The 16,171-nt window shown below is 36.3% G+C and overlaps 1 non-coding gene across 1 annotated transcript; it reads left to right on the top strand.

Annotated features, from left to right (window-relative positions):
* The first annotated feature begins 1,771 nt into the window (after nucleotides 1–1,771).
* LOC112753424 (small nucleolar RNA R71) lies at nucleotides 1,772–1,879 on the top strand. Its single transcript, XR_003177812.1, has one exon. It is a non-coding gene; the product is annotated as a small nucleolar RNA R71 (small nucleolar RNA).
* Nucleotides 1,880–16,171: the final 14,292 nt, after the last annotated feature.

Below are 16,171 nucleotides of genomic sequence, written 5' to 3'. Positions count from 1 at the left end.
AAATAAGAATTAGATAAACATTGGGTTGCCTCCCAACAAGCGCTTCTTTAATGTCAATAGCTTGACAGTGGGCTCTCATGGAGCCTCACAGATGTGCAGAGCTTTGTTGAGACTCTCCAACACCAAACTTAGAGTTTGGATATGGGAGTTCAACACCAAACTTAGAGTTTGGTTGTGGCCTCCCAACACCAAACTTAGAGTTTGACTGTGGGGGCTCTAGTTGACTCTGCTTGGAGAGAAGCTTTTTCTGCTTCTTCCCCATGGTTGCAGAGGGAGATCCTTGAGTTTTAAACACAAGGGAGTTCTCATTCCATTGAAGGAATATTTCACCTCTGTCAACATCAATCACAGCTCTTGCTGTGGCCAGGAAAGGTCTTCCTAGGATGATGGATTCATCCTCTTCCTTTCCAGTATCCAGGACTATGAAATCAGTAGGTATGTAAAGGCCCTCAACCTTTACTAATACATCTTCTACTTGTCCATAAGCCTATTTTCTTGAGCTGTCTGCCATCTCTAGTGAGATTTTAGCAGCTTGCACCCCATAGATTCCCAGTTTCTCTATTACAGAGAGGGGCATGAGGTTTATTCCTGAACCAAGGTCACACAGAGCCTTAAAGATCATGGTGCCTATAGTACAAGGTATTATGAACTTTCCAGGATCCTGTCTCTTCTGAGGCAATGTCAGTTGATCCAGATCACTTAGTTCATTGATGAACAAGGGAGGTTCAACTTCCCAAGTATCAATGCCGAATAGTTTGGCATTCAGCTTCATGATTGCACCAAGAAACTTGGCAGTTTGCTCTTCAGTAACATCCTCATTCTCTTCAGAAGAGGAATACTCATCAGAGCTCATGAAGGGCATAAGGAGGTTCAATGGAATCTCTATGGTCTCTAGATGAGCCTCAGAGTCCTTTGGTTCCTCAGAGGGAAGCTCCTTATTGATCACTGGACATCCCAGGAGGTCTTCCTCCTTGGGATTCACGTCCTCTCCTCTCCTCACAGGTTCGGCCATGGCGCTTATGTCAATGGCCTTGCACTCTCCTTTTGGGTTCTCTTCTGTATTGCTTGGGAGAGTACTAGGAGGGATTTCAGTGATCCTTTTACTCAGCTGGCCCACTTGTTCTTCCAGATTTCTAATGGAAGACCTTGTTTCATTCATGAAACTTACAGTGGCCTTAGATAGATCAGAGACTAGATTTGCTAAATTAGAAGCATTTTGTTCAGAGTTCTCTGTCTGTTGCTGAGTTGATGATGGAAAAGGCTTGCTATTGCTAAACCTATTTCTTCCACCATTATTAAAGCCTTGTTGAGGCTTTTGATCCTTCCATGAGAAATTTGGATGATTTCTCCATGTTGAGTTATAGGTGTTTCCATAAGGTTCACCTAAGTAATTCACCTCTGCTATTGCAGGGTTCTCAGGATCATAGGCTTCTTCTTCAGGAGAAGCCTCTTGAGTACTGTTGGATGCAGCTTGCATTCCATGCAGACTCTGAGAGATCATATTGACTTGCTGAGTCAATATTTTATTCTGAGCCAATATGGCATTCAGAGTATCAATCTCAAGAACTCCCTTCTTCATAGGCGTCCCATTATTCACAGGATTCCTTTCAGAAGTGTACATGAACTGGTTATTAGCAACCATGTCAATGAGTTCTTGAGCTTCTGCAGGCGTTTTCTTTAGGTGAATGGATCCACCTGCAGAAGTGTCCAATGACATCTTAGATAACTCAGACAGACCATCATAGAATATATCCAGGATGGTCCATTCTGAAAGCATGTCAGAAGGACACTTTTTGGTCAACTGTTTGTATCTTTCCCAAGCTTCATAGAGAGATTCACCTTCTTTCTGTCTGAAGGTTTGAACATCAGCTCTAAGCTTGCTCAGCTTTTGAGGAGGAAAGTACTTGGCTAAGAAAGCCGTGACCAGCTTATCCCAAAAGTTCAAGCTGTCTTTGGGTTGAGAATCCAACCATAATCTAGCTCTGTCTCTTACAGCAAAAGGGAAAAGCATGAGCCTGTAGACTTCAGGATCTACTCCATTAGTCTTAACAGTATCACATATCTGCAAGAATTCAGTTAAGAACTGAAAAGGATCTTCAGATGGAAGTCCATGAAACTTGCAGTTCTGCTGCATTAGAGAAACTAATTGAGGTTTCAGCTCAAAGTTGTTTGCTCCAATGGCAGGAATGGAGGTGCTTCTTCCATGTAAATTGGAATTAGGTGCAGTAAAGTCACCAAGCATCTTCCTTACATTATTATTATTTTCGGCTGCCATCTCCTCTGCCTGTTCGAAAATTTCTGAAAGGTTATCTCTGGATTGTTGTATTTTAGCTTCTCTTAATTTTCTCTTCAGAGTCCTTTCAGGTTCTGGATCTGCTTCCACAAGAATGTTCTTATCCTTGCTCCTGCTCATATGACAAAGAGGAAGGCACAGAAAAATAATAATAATAATAGAGATCCTTTATACCACAGTATAGGGATCCCTTTGTGAGTGGAAGAAAAGAGGGGGAGACAAAGAATGTGATGTAAAGGAAGAAATGCAACTGTACTGATGGAAGAGATGTGAGATGAGATGTTAGGATATGAATGAATAAATAGAATAGGATGGGGGAGGTATAATTTTCGAAAATTATTTTGAAAAGGAGTTAGTGATTTTTGAAAATTGGTTTTTGAAAATTTGTTAGTATTTTTCGAAAATTTTTTTGAAATAAAAATAAAAATAAAAATAATTAGTTAATTAAAAAGAAATTTTTGAAAAAGGGGGAGATATTTTCGAAAATTAGAGAGAGAGAGTTAGTTAGGTAGTTTTGAAAAAGTTAAGAAACAAACAAAAAGTTAGTTAGTTAGTTGAAACAAATTTTGAAAAGATAAGAAGTTAGGAAGTTAGAAAAGATATTTTGAAAAGATATTTTTGAAAAAGATAAGATAAGAAGATATTTTGAAAAGATATGATAGGAATTAGTTTTGAAAAAGATTTGATTTTTAAAATCACAATTAATGACTTGATTCACAAGAAATCACATGATATGATTCTAGAACTTAAAGTTTGAATCTTTCTTAACAAGCAAGTAACAAACTTCAAATTTTTTGAATCAAAACATTAATTGTTTAGTCATTTTCGAAAATTTTATATAAAAATAAGAAAAAGATTTTTGAAAAATATTTTTGGATTTTCGAAAATAACTAAGAATTTTGAAAAAGATTTGATTTTTGAAAAAGATTTTGAAAAAGATAAGATTTTCAAATTGAAAATTTGATTTGACTCATGAGAAACAATTTGATTTTAAAAATTTTTGAAAAAGTCAATCCAAATTTTCGAATTTGATGAGAGAAAAAGGGAAAGATATTTTTTTGATTTTTGAATTTTTATGATGCAAAAGAAAAACACTAAAAAGATGCAATGCATGAAAATTTTAGATCAAAACATGTGATGCATGCAAGAATGCTATGAATGTCAAGATGAACACCAAGAACACTTTGAATGTCATGATGAACATCAAGAACATATTTTTGAAAAATTTTTAATGCAAAGAAAACATGCAAGACACCAAACTTAGAATTCTTTAATGCTTATGCACTAAGAATTCAAGAATGCATATGATAAACATGAAAAGACACAAAACAAAAAATCATCAAGATCAAACAAGAAGACTTACCAAGAACAACTTGAAGATCATGAAGAACACTATGAATGCATGAATTTTCGAAAAAAAAATGCAAGATGCATATGCAATTGACACCAAACTTATAACATGACTCAGGACTCAAACAAGAACACAAAAATATTTTTGATTTTTATGATTTTCTAATTTTTTTTGGGTTTTTATTTTATATTTTTCGAAAATTAAAAGGAAAAATAAGGATTCCAAAATTTTTAATATGAATTCCAGGAATCTTGCCATGTTAGTCTAAAGCTTCAGTCCAGGAATTAGACATGGCTCACTAGCTAGCCAAGCTTTCAAAGAAAGCTCCAGTCCAAAACACTAGACATGGCCAATGGCCAGCCAAGCTTCAGCAGGTGATCAGAAACAGTAGCAGGTGGATTAACTCCAACTAACTTGCTCTTGATAACAAATTGCTGCCTCAGTCCAAATGAATTTAGACATGGCTTTACAGCCAGCCAGGCTGCAACATATAATTACATGGGCTGGAGTGATTAGTTGAATACCAATCCCAAAGTAGTTTGGGTATGGCTTTACAGCCAGATATGATTCAACATATTTCATGAAACACTAGAATTCATTCTTAAAAATTTTGAAGCCATATAATAATTTATTTTTGAAAACATTTTTATTTTATTTTATTTTATTTTTTATTTATTTTTTTTTCGAAAACAAAGGAAGAGTTTTTGAAAGATTTTTGAAAAAATTTTTGAAAACAAAACAAAAAGAAAATTACCTAATCTGAGCAACAAGATGAACCGTCAGTTGTCCAAACTCAAACAATCCCCGGCAACGGCGCCAAAAACTTGGTGTTGTTGCCGGATCAAAAGGGAATCTGGCACTGATGTTACCGGACCAAAAGCTTGCCGAAGACTCAAACAATCCCCGGCAACGGCGCCAAGAACTTGGTGCACGAAATTGTGATGTCCAGGCTCAAACTATTCCTGGCACGTGAGCAACTTGGTACGCGTAATCGTGATTACACATTCATAATTTGTCACAACTTCGATACAACTAACCAGCAAGTGCACTGGGTCGTCCAAGTAATACCTTACGTGAGTAAGGGTCGAATCCCACGGAGATTGTTAGTATGAAGCAAGCTATGGTCACCTTGTAAATCTCAGTCAGGCAGATATAAAGTGATAATGGTGTTTTCGAATATTAATTAATAAAAGAGGGATAGAGATACTTATGTAGATTCATTGGCAGGAATTTCAGATAAGCGAATGGAGATGCTTTTCGTTCCTCTGAACCTCTGCTTTCCTGCTATCTTCATCCAATCAGTCTCACTCCTTTCCATGGCTGGCTTTATGTGATACATCACCACTGTCAATGGCTACTTTCGGTCATCTCACGGGAAAATGATCCAATGCCCTGTCACGGCACGGCTAATCGTCTGGAGGCATCACCCTTGTCAATGGCTTCATCTTATCCTCTCAGTGAATAATATGCTCACGCACCCTGTCACGGCACGGCTATTCATCTGTCGGTTCTCGATCATGCTGGAATAGGATTTACTATCCTTTTGCGTCTGTCACTAACGCCCTGCAATCGCGAGTTAGGAGCTCGTCACAGTCATTCAATCATTGAATCCTACTCGGAATACCACAGACAAGGTTTAGACCTTCCGGATTCTCTTGAATGCCGCCATCATTCTAGCTTACGCCACGAAGATTCTGGTTAGGAGATCTAAGAGATATTCATTCTAGCTTAATTCATGTAGAACGGAAGTGTTTGTCAGGCACGCGTTCATAAGGGAGAAGGATGATGAGCGTCACACATAATCATCACCTTCATCACGTTCTTGGGTGCGAATAGATATCTTAGAAGAGAAATAAGAAGAATTGAATAGAAAACAGTAGTACTTTGCATTAATCTTTGAGGAACAGCAGAGCTCCACACCTTAATCTATGGAGTGTAGAAACTCTACCGTTTGAAAATACATAAGTGAAGGTCCAGGCATGGCCGAGATGGCCAGCCCCTCTGGTCTATGAACAATGCGTTCAAAGATGATCCTAAGACCCTAAGATGATCAAAAGATGCTTAATACAGTAGTAAGAGGTCCTATTTATAATAAACTAGTCACTAGGGTTTACATGAGTAAGTAATTGATGCATAAATCCACTTCCGGGGCCCACTTGGTGTGTGTTTGGGCTGAGCTTAAGTGTAGCACGTGCAGAGGCCATTTGTGGAGTTGAACGCCAGTTTCTGTGCCAGTTTGGGCGTTCAACTCTGGTTTTGGATCCTTTTCTGGCGCTAGACGCCAGATTTGGGCAGAAGGCTGGCGTTGAACGCCAGTTTACGTCATCAATTCTTGGCCAAAGTATGGACTATTATATATTTCTGGAAAGCCCTGGATGTCTACTTTCCAACTCAATTGGAAGCGCGCCATTTCGAGTTTTGTAGCTCCAGAAAATCCACTTTGAGTTCAGGGAGGTCAGAATCCAACAGCATCAGCAGTCCTTTTTCAACCTCTGAATCTGATTTCTGCTCAAGTCCCTCAATTTCAGCCAGAAAATACCTGAAATCACAGAAAAACACACAAACTCATAGTAAATTCCAGAAATGTGAATTTAACATAAAAACTTATGAAAACATCCCTAAAAGTAACTAGATCCTACTAAAAACATACTAAAAACAATGCCAAAAAGCGTATAAATTATCCGCTCATCAATCGCCTCACTTCATTGGGAGTTTCTTGAGCGAGAACCCATTGAAGTCAATGAGACTATGGTGCGGGAATTCTATGCGAACTACCAAGATTGGAAACCTAAGTCAGTTTTCCTCCAGGGAAAGATGTTGGATACATCCGATCAAGCTCTTCAATCTATTCTGAATATCCCCCACATATCACTTGAGAAGGATGACTATTTCAAGATCAAAGTGGATGTCTTCAAAGGAAGAGTATCTCTGACTCCCATTCTTGAGAGAATAGGCCGTCCTCGTGCATCTTGGGAGTATAGGAAGGGAAGGAATTCTGTTCCCACTAGTATTGCATACTCTGATTTGAATGCTGAAGCTCGTATATGGCATCAGATTGTGGCAGACTACATCATCCCAAGCACCCACACTACCCATGTGAGATTTAGAACTGCTTTGCTATTGTGCGGTATTATGCAAGGGAAGCATATAGCCATCTTACCTTTATTGCGCAGATCGATTTGGAAATTAGTTAAGAAGAAGAATATCAGCATTCCATTTTTGTCGATGGTGATGCGCTTAGCAAACGCAGCAGGGGTAGAGAGGCGACCAACGGACATCATGTTCAGGATTCCTAGAGGCAACAAGTTCATTTCGACTGGAGATTTGGAGAGATCAACAAACACAACCCCCTCCAAGAGGAAGACACCCACAACACCACCATGAAGTCTACCAACTTCATCAACTGCTTTACCCTTTCTCCGTCCTCTTCCGAAATTATTACTAGATATCTTGCACGACATCCACAACATGGATCATTTGGAGCAAAAGCGTTTTTAGTGGATATCAGCACAGCTAGAAGGAAGAGACCCCGGCCCAATTCCTATAGCTTCATTCGAGCTAGCTAGGGAGGAGCATAATGCAGTTGACCAACCCATTTCTGAGCCCACCAGCTGAAGGTGGCCCCTCTTCATCCTCCCGGATCGTAAGCATGCATGGAGGACCGTGCACAAATTAAGTGTGTGGGAGGATCGATGACTTCAAGGGGGTAAAAGTTTATCTTTTAAAGACACTTTGCAATGTTTCTTGTAGTACTTTTTCTTCATCTTGAGTAGTTTTTCTATTGCATCTTGTTTGATTTGTTGTGAATATTTCTTTATCGTTTATGGATATTTAGTAGTTAATATTTACATATTGCATGATAGAATGAATAAGTTGGTGAAACACCAAGGAATTTCCATGAAACCTTTTTCTAAGGGCATACCATTGATTGAATAAAAGAAAAATTGTGTTTACCAACTTGCTTGTAGTATTTTGTTTGTAGAACATGGAAAAGAGCTCGAACAACATGCCTTGTGAGATTTGAGCCTTAATAGATGGTTGCACTTTTCAACCATAATATTGTTCTTGTGTGTGATTATACTCCTTTTTGATTGTCATCATTGATTTGCATGATTCTTTATGTCCTGTATTTGTGTTTGGATGCATTTAGCATGATTGAGGCCATTTTTGATGATAAACTCACTAACCTATATGGCCAACCTGCGCATTCACCTTTGTGAACCCCTTTGAGCCTATGAATCCCCTTTTGTTCTGATGATAACACATTACTCCCCTTAAGCGAGAAAAAAAAACCATTGATGTCCCTGAATTACTCTTTGATTAGCTTGGGGTGGATTAGTGTGTAAAGTCTAAGTGTGGGGGAATTTTGGGAAGCATTGGTGATAGAGGCATGAACTCAATGTGAAAATTTTTGGCAATTAGGTAATGCTCATGCATTCCATTAATTAAAACATATGCATTCATAGTTCAAATAATTTAAAAAAAAAACTTGTGCATAACAAAGTATAAAATAAAAGAATAAATAAAGGATGCATATGCCATGTTTGAAAAGAAAATTTACGAGTGAGGTGAGATAGAAAAAGGAAATGGGTAGAAAGGTTGCATTGTTATGTGTATATAGGTGATGTAGGATTAGGTGGATGCTCAAGCTAATCAAAGAACTAATTCTTTAAGTCCACTTGACCATAATTCATCCTACCTAAACCCTAGCCCCATTATATCCCTCTAAAGACCTCATGATATTTGTTATTCATGCATTAAATACTAGTTGATTGTTAGATGACTTGCAAGTCTTTGAAAGCATAAAAAAGGAGAATTGAGTGGTTAAACCCTAAACACTGAGCGAATTGAGTGGATACACATCCGGTAAGGGGTTCGATCGCTCAATTCTATGTTCTTACACCTCATGTTGTATCTTCTTGCAAGTTGTTTAATTGGATAGTTTTGATAAACTTAATTCAATTATCTAGGACATTGATCTTAATGCATGAACTCTTTGCATTGGCCCTAAAGCTTTCTTGTGATAGATTGGAATTTGGTGGTTTGTTTGTACCAACTCTCATCGTAGTACATATTAGCGATTAGCCTTAGGATAGTTACATGCATTTAAGTAGTATATAGCATAAGTCATTTTCCCTTTCATCTATCTCCTTTGTGTGTGGTTAGCATGAGGATATGCTAGTGTTTAAGTGTGGGAGAATTGATGAATCCATATTTGATGATGATTTTTGGTTAGAATTGAATGAATTTTCATCACATTAACTTGCACTTATTCCCTTGAATAGCATGCTTTTGAACTCTCCTCCCAAATTGCTCTTGATTATGAAAATATGCTCTTTTGTGCCTAATTTAATCTATTTTATTCTATTTGCCTTCCATTTGATGCCTTGATGTTGTTGGTGAGTGATTTCAGGTGTATAAGGTAGGAATGGGTTGGAGAAAATGGAAGAAGAGTATGCAAAGTGGAGGAAACAAGAAGAATCAAAGGAGATGAGCTTAGAGACCTGTGCATGCGCACAGCTGCCCAAGCAGAGCGCGTGGATTGTTTCGATCACGTCGCGCGTCCAACCAAGCATCACCTAGTGTGCGTGCGCACAACTACTTGTACGTACGCACATGACGGGATTTTTGCCAAAGTGTGCGAACGCACACGCCTGTGCGTCCGCACAGGTGTCCGCACATGACTTCATTTAAATGGCACGTGACTTGCGATTTTGAGGCCCATTTTTGAAGTCTTTTAGCTCGTATTAGAGGGGGAAATGAGGACATAACATAGCATATCATTAGTATAGTTTAGGAGTAGTAGTAGGAAACTTTTAGTTTAGGTTTTTCTCTAAGTTTTTCATCTTCTCTACTAGGGTTTATATTAGGATTTTACATTCAAGTGCCATTTCCAATTTTGATCTTGGATTTTGCTAGCTTTCATTGTAAGTATTCTCTTGTTATTACTCTTTATAGTTACATTTTCATTACTCTTTCTTCTAATTCAAGTTATAGTTCAATTTTACTTCTCTCGTGCAATTTCAATTTCTTGTTGATGAATTTGATGTTTGATGTTTGTTACATGCTTTCTTGTGTTATTCTTGTTGATTGAGATTAATTGTTGCTTTTAGTTTCAAGTCTTTTCTCATTTTTCCAATGTTTAAAGTTCTTGCCCACCAAGTATTTGACAAAATGCCAAACATGGTTTTAGACTAAATTTTTGGTTCTTGGCTTGGGTAAAGTGAGCAATTAGGTTTTTAGAGTTGGAATGTCCAACATTTAGTTTCAATTCTTGGATTGTTAATTGTTCTTGTTCCCACTATCGCTAAGTTGTTGCTAAGGCAATTAGCAAGCAATTTAGGATTTGTGGGTTAAGGACACTTATGCTCATTTAACTTAGTTTTTGATGTGAGGGCTGATCAAGTGAAACTAATCCATCATAATTGTCATAGTTCTGGTTCCAACAAGGAACGGACCCTTAGCTCACTCTGATGAGCGGATAATTTATACGCTTTTCGGCATTGTTTTTACATAGTTTTTAGTATGATTTGATTAGATTTTAGTATATTTTTATTAGTTTTTAAATAAAAACCATATTTCTGTACTTTACTATGAGTTTGTGTGCTTTTCTGTGATTTCAGGTAATTTCTGGCTGAAATTGAGGGACTTGAGCGAAAATCAGATTCAGAGGCTGAAGAAGGACTGCAGATGTTGTTGGATTCTGACCTCCCTGCACTCAAAGTGTATTTTCTTGAGCTACAGGAGCCCAAATGGCGCGCTCTCAATTGAGTTGGAAATTAGACATCCAGGGCTTTCCAACAGTATATAATAGTCCATACTTTGCTCGAGTTTAGATGACGCAAACTGGCGTTCAACGCCAGCTTTCTGCCCTATTCTAGAGTTAAACGCCAGAAACAGGTTGCAAAGCAGAGTTAAACGCCAAAAACAGGTTACAAACTAGCGTTTAGCTCCAAGGAAGACCTCTATACGTGAAAGCTTCAATGCTCAGTCCAAACACACATCAAGTGGGCCCGGAAGTGGATTTCTGCATCATTTACTCATTTCTGTAAACCCTAGTAACTAGTTTAGTATAAATAGGACTTTTTACTATTGTATTTACATTGGATCTTTGATTAGTTTTATGCTATCTTAGACCTTTATGGAGGCTGGCCATTCGGCCATGCCTGGACCATCATCACTTATGTATTTTCAACGGTAGAGTTTCTACACACCATAGATTAAGGTGTGGAGCTCTGCTGTTCCTCATGAATTAATGCAAAGTACTATTGTTTTTCTATTCAATTCAAGCCTATTTCTTCTCAAAGATATTCATTCGCACACAAGAACATGATGAATGTGATGATTATGTGACGCTCATCATCATTCTCACTTATGAACGCGTGCCTGACAAACACTTCCGTTCTACATGCAAACAAGCTTGAATGTGTATCTCTTAGCCTTCTGATCGTGAGATCAGAGTCTTCGTGGTATAGGCTAGAACTATTGGCAGCCATTCTTGAGGTCCGGAAAGTCTAAACCTTGTCTGTGGTATTCTGAGTAGGATCCAGGAAGGGATGGCTGTGACGAGCTTTAAACTCGCGAGTGCTGGGCGTAGTGACAGACGCAAAAGGATTACTGAATCCTATTCCAGTATGATCGAGAACCGACAGATGAATAGCCGTGCGGTGACAGCGCATCTTGGACCATTTTCACTGAGAGGACGGGAAGTAGCCATTGACAACGGTGATGCCCTACATAAAGCTTACCATGGAAAGGAGTATGAAGGATTGGATGAAAGCAGTAGGAAAGCGGAGATTCAAAAGGAACTAAGCATCTCTATACGCTTATCTGAAATTCTCACCAATGAATTGCATAAGTATCTCTATCCTATTTTATATTTTAATTATATTTTAAATATCAATTCACCATAACCATTTGAATCCGCTTGACTGAGATTTACAAGGTGATCATAGCTTGCTTCAAGCCGACAATCTCCGTGGGATCGACCCTTACTCACGTAAGGTTTATTACTTGGACGACCCAGTGCACTTGCTGGTTAGTTGTGCGAAGTTGTGACAAAGAATTGAGATTACGATTGTGCGTACCAAGTTGTTGGCGCCATTGAGATCACAATTTCGTGCACCAAGTTTTTGGCGTCGTCGCCGGGGATTGTTCGAGTTTGGACAACTGACGGTTCATCTTGTTGCTCAGATTAGGTAATTTTATTTTAATTTTAAGCTTTTTATTTTTATTCTTCTATTTTTGAAAAATTTTCAAAAAAAAAAATAAATATATAAAATAAAATTTCAAAAATAAATTATTCTATGGCTTCAGAATTTTTAAGAATGAATTCGAGAGTTTCACGATGATCTGTTGAATTCTGGCTAGCTGTGAAGCCATGTCTAATCCTTTGGACCGAGATTTCAACTTATGATCACAAGAGTCCGTGGATTCTCATCTAATCAGCTGTTATATGCCTGATTTGTATCTGCTGAAGCTTGGCTGGCCATTGGCCATGTCTAGTGTTTTGGGCCGGAGCTTTCACTGAAAGCTTGGCTGGCTAGTAAGCCATGTCTAATTCCTGGACCGGAGCTTTAGACTAACATTGCATGATTCTTAGAATTATCATTAGAAATTTTGAAGTCCTTATTTTTCCTTTTCAAAAGAATTTTTGAAAAATCCAAAAAAAAAGAATTTATAAAATCATAAAACCAAAAATAAATTGATGTTTCTTGTTTGAGTCTAATGTCAATTGCATCTTCTCAATTTTGCTTTAAAATTTTCGAAGAACACCTGCATGAAACTGTTCTTCATAATCTTCAAGTTGTTCTTGATGATTTTCTTTGTTTGATCTTTGCATTTTTATGTTGTGTCTTTTCTTGTTTTTCATATGCATTTTCAATTTGTTAATGTCTAATTATTGTCAATTTCTAAGTTTGGTGTCTTGCATGTTTTTCTTTTCTTAAAATTTTTTCAAAAATAAGTTCTTGGTGTTCATCTTGACATTCAAAGTGTTCTTGCATGCATTAGTTGTTTTGATTCATAATTTCTATGTTTTGTGTCAATTTTGTGTTTTTCTCTCTCCTCATTAAAAATTCAAAAATAAAAAAAATATCTTTTCCTTATTCTTCTCATGAATTTCAAAAATTTGGATTGACTTAGTCAAAAATTTTTCAAAATTTAGTTGTTTCTTATGAGTCAAATCAAATTTTCAATTTAAAAATTCTATCTTTTTCAAATCTTTTTCAAAAATCAAATCTTTTTCAAATCTTTTTCATTTTTTTTCATAATTTCGAAATTTTTAAATTTTGATTTTCAAAATCTTTTTCCTATTTTTATCTCATATTTTCGAAATTAATGCTAACCATTAATGTGATTGATTCAAAAAATTTTAAATTTGTTACTTGCCTAGTAAGAAAGGTTCAATCTTTAAATTTTAAAATCATATCTTTTTGTTTCTTGTTAGTCAAGTAATCAACTTTAATTTTCAAAATCAAATCTTTTTAAATTTCTTTTTCAAATCTTTTTCAAAATAAATGTCAATCACATCTCTTTCAAAATCAATTTCAAAATCTTTTCTAACCTCTTATCTTTTCAAATTGATTTTCAAATATTTTTCAAATTAATCCTATCTTTTTGTTTGATTCTTGTCTTTTTCAAAACTACCTAACTAATTCTCTCTCTCTAATTTTCGAAAATCACCTTCCTCTTTTTCAAAATTCCTTTTTAATTAACTATTTGTTTTAAATTCTAATTTGATTTAATTTTATTTTCCTTTCTTAATTTTCGAATTTTAACTTTAATTTTAAAATTAAAAATAAAAATATTTTTCTTTTCTTTTCAATTATTTTCGAAAATTTTTCTCTCTCTCATCTCCTTCTAATTATTTATTTATTTACTAACACTCCTCTTCATCTCAAAATTCGAACCCTCTCTTCCTTTTGGTGTTCGAATTTCTCTTCTTCTATTCCTTTCTTCTTCTACTCACATAAAGGAATCTCTATACTATGACAGAGGATTCCATATTTTCTTTTCTATTTTCTTCTTTTGCATATGAGCAGGAACAAGGATAAGAACATTCTTGTTGAAGCTGATCCTGAACCTGAAAGGAATTTGAAGAGGAAGTTAAGGGAAGCTAAACCACAACTCTCTGGAGAAAATCTGACAGAAATTTTCGAAAAAGAAGGAGACATGGCTGAAAATAATAACAATGCAAGGAAGATGCTTGGTGACTTTACTGCACCAAATTCCAATTTACATGAAAGAAGCATCTCAATCCCTGCCATTGGAGCAAACAATTTTGAGCTAAAGCCTCAATTAGTTTCTCTGATGCAACAGAACTGCAAGTTTCATGGACTTCTGACGTTAGGATTTTTGCTGGTAAAGAATTTTATAAAAATAGTCGCGTTGTAAGTATAGTTTCTAAGCCAACAGAAAATCGCTTCATACAAACGTTTTGGTTGTCACAAGTAACAAACCCCTAAAAATTAATAACCGAAGTATTTAAACCTCGGGTCGTCTTCTCAAGGAACTGCAGGGAGGTATGTTCTTACTATTGGTTATGAAGATTGTAAATTGGGGGTTTTAAAAGTAAGGAGCAAGTAATTTAAATGACAGGTAAAATAAATAAATAACTGTAAAATAAACTCTTGGCAAGGTATGAGAAATTAGAAGTCCTATCCTAGTTATCCTTATCAATGGAGATGAGAATTGAATCTTAATCCCACTTAGTTAGCCTTTACTAAAGCAAAGGAAGATCAAGTGGAATAATTAGTCTGATCTTCAGGTCCTAGTCAATTCCTAAGAAAGGACTGGAATTATTGAAGTTCAATTCAATTAGCAAAGATAACAATTATCGATCACGTTGAGTTTGATAACTCCTGAGTTACTGATTTCTTAACCAAGACCAAAAGGGGAAGGGTAAATCTACTGGAATAAAAATGTCTTCAGATTGGAAGTAACATAAATAAAAGAGAGCAATAATAAACTGAAATACTTCAAATAACATTAATTAAGAGAATTATCTGTAACATAGGAAAGTTCATAAATTAAATTAAGAGAATAAATAATTAATAGGAATGTTGAACCTGATAAAAAGGGACAATCATGAAAGCAAGAAAAAATCCTAAATCCTAATCCTAAGAGAGAGAAGAGAGAACCTCTCTCTAAAAACTACATCTAAATCATGAAAAGTGAATAATCGGAGACTCTCCTTTGACTGGATGCATTCCCCCACTTTATAACCTCTAATCTGTGCTTTCTGTACTTGGATCTGGGCTAAAAAGGGCTTCAGAAATCGCTGGGGGAATTTTCTGTAATTTTTTGTGCGTGGCCTCTGTAACGCGTCCGCGTGGGTCACGCGGTCGCGTATTCTGGAGTTTTCCTTATCACGCGTTCACTTCGGTCATGCGTCCGCATCATCTGCGTTCTGCTCAAGACGCGCGTTCACGTCATTCATGCATTCGCGTCGCTGTCTTTTCGCGCCAGGCATGCGGCCGCGTCGCCCACGCGTTTGCGTCGCTGCTAGTTTCTTCAAAAACTCCATTTTGTGCTTTCCTTCCATTTTTGTATGTTTCCTTTCCATCCTTTAAGTCATTCTTGTCTTTAGAATATCTGAAACTACTTGACACACAAATCACGGCATCGAATGGTAATAAAGAGTAATTAAAATAATTATTTTTAAAGCATAGAAAACATGTATTTCACATATATCACATAATAAGGAAGGAAAAGTAAAACCATGCAATTAACATGAATAGGTGAGTGAAGGATTGAATAAATCACTTAAATTAGGCACAAAATATATCGTAAAATATGGGTTTATCAACCTCCCCACACTTAAACAATAGCATGTCCTCATGGTAAATCCAAGATAAAGAGTAAGGTTAAAGTTAAAGTGGTGGAATCTCATGCAATGCAATCTATTCTAAATGCAACTACCTAAATGAATCATGCAATTCTAATTGTCATTCACTTGTATATAAAACTTACATGTAGTTGAGTTAATTAACATTCTCAAGGAATCATATATTCATAGCCAAACCTTAGATAATGTTAAAGCACTTTTACAATTGAGATGGGAAAGAAAAATATTGTACAAACTTGCAAGATAATTAACAATTTAAGCAGAGATATATGTTGATGAGCTATTGAACCCTCACTGGATTTTGTGTTTACTTTCTAGTCACTCAATGTTTATTGGGTTAATCACTCTATTCTTCTTTTTTATCCTTACTTTCTATAACTTTGTTCTTCATCTAACCAATCAACAATTACAGAATACAGACATACAAAAATCATGAGGTCTTTATTTAAGGTTGTAATGGGGCCAAGGTAAAGGTAAGGGTATATGTATAAGGCTAAGTGAGCTAATAAGTGAATCCTTGATTAGTCTAAGATCTCACCTAACATACATATTTTGTAATTCAAAGGTTTTTTTTTTTACCTATTTACCCAAATTTTCTCACTTTGTATTGCAAGCTCATATATTAACTTTAACTTTTGTCCCATGTGCATTGATTCCTTTTATTTTTCAATTGGAGAAT

Source organism: Arachis hypogaea, chromosome 15 (assembly GCF_003086295.3).
Source record: "Arachis hypogaea cultivar Tifrunner chromosome 15, arahy.Tifrunner.gnm2.J5K5, whole genome shotgun sequence".
Classification (NCBI taxonomy): Eukaryota; Viridiplantae; Streptophyta; class Magnoliopsida; order Fabales; family Fabaceae; genus Arachis; species Arachis hypogaea.
Note: the sequence above shows the minus strand (reverse complement) of the source record. Positions and strands in the feature narration are given on the sequence as shown.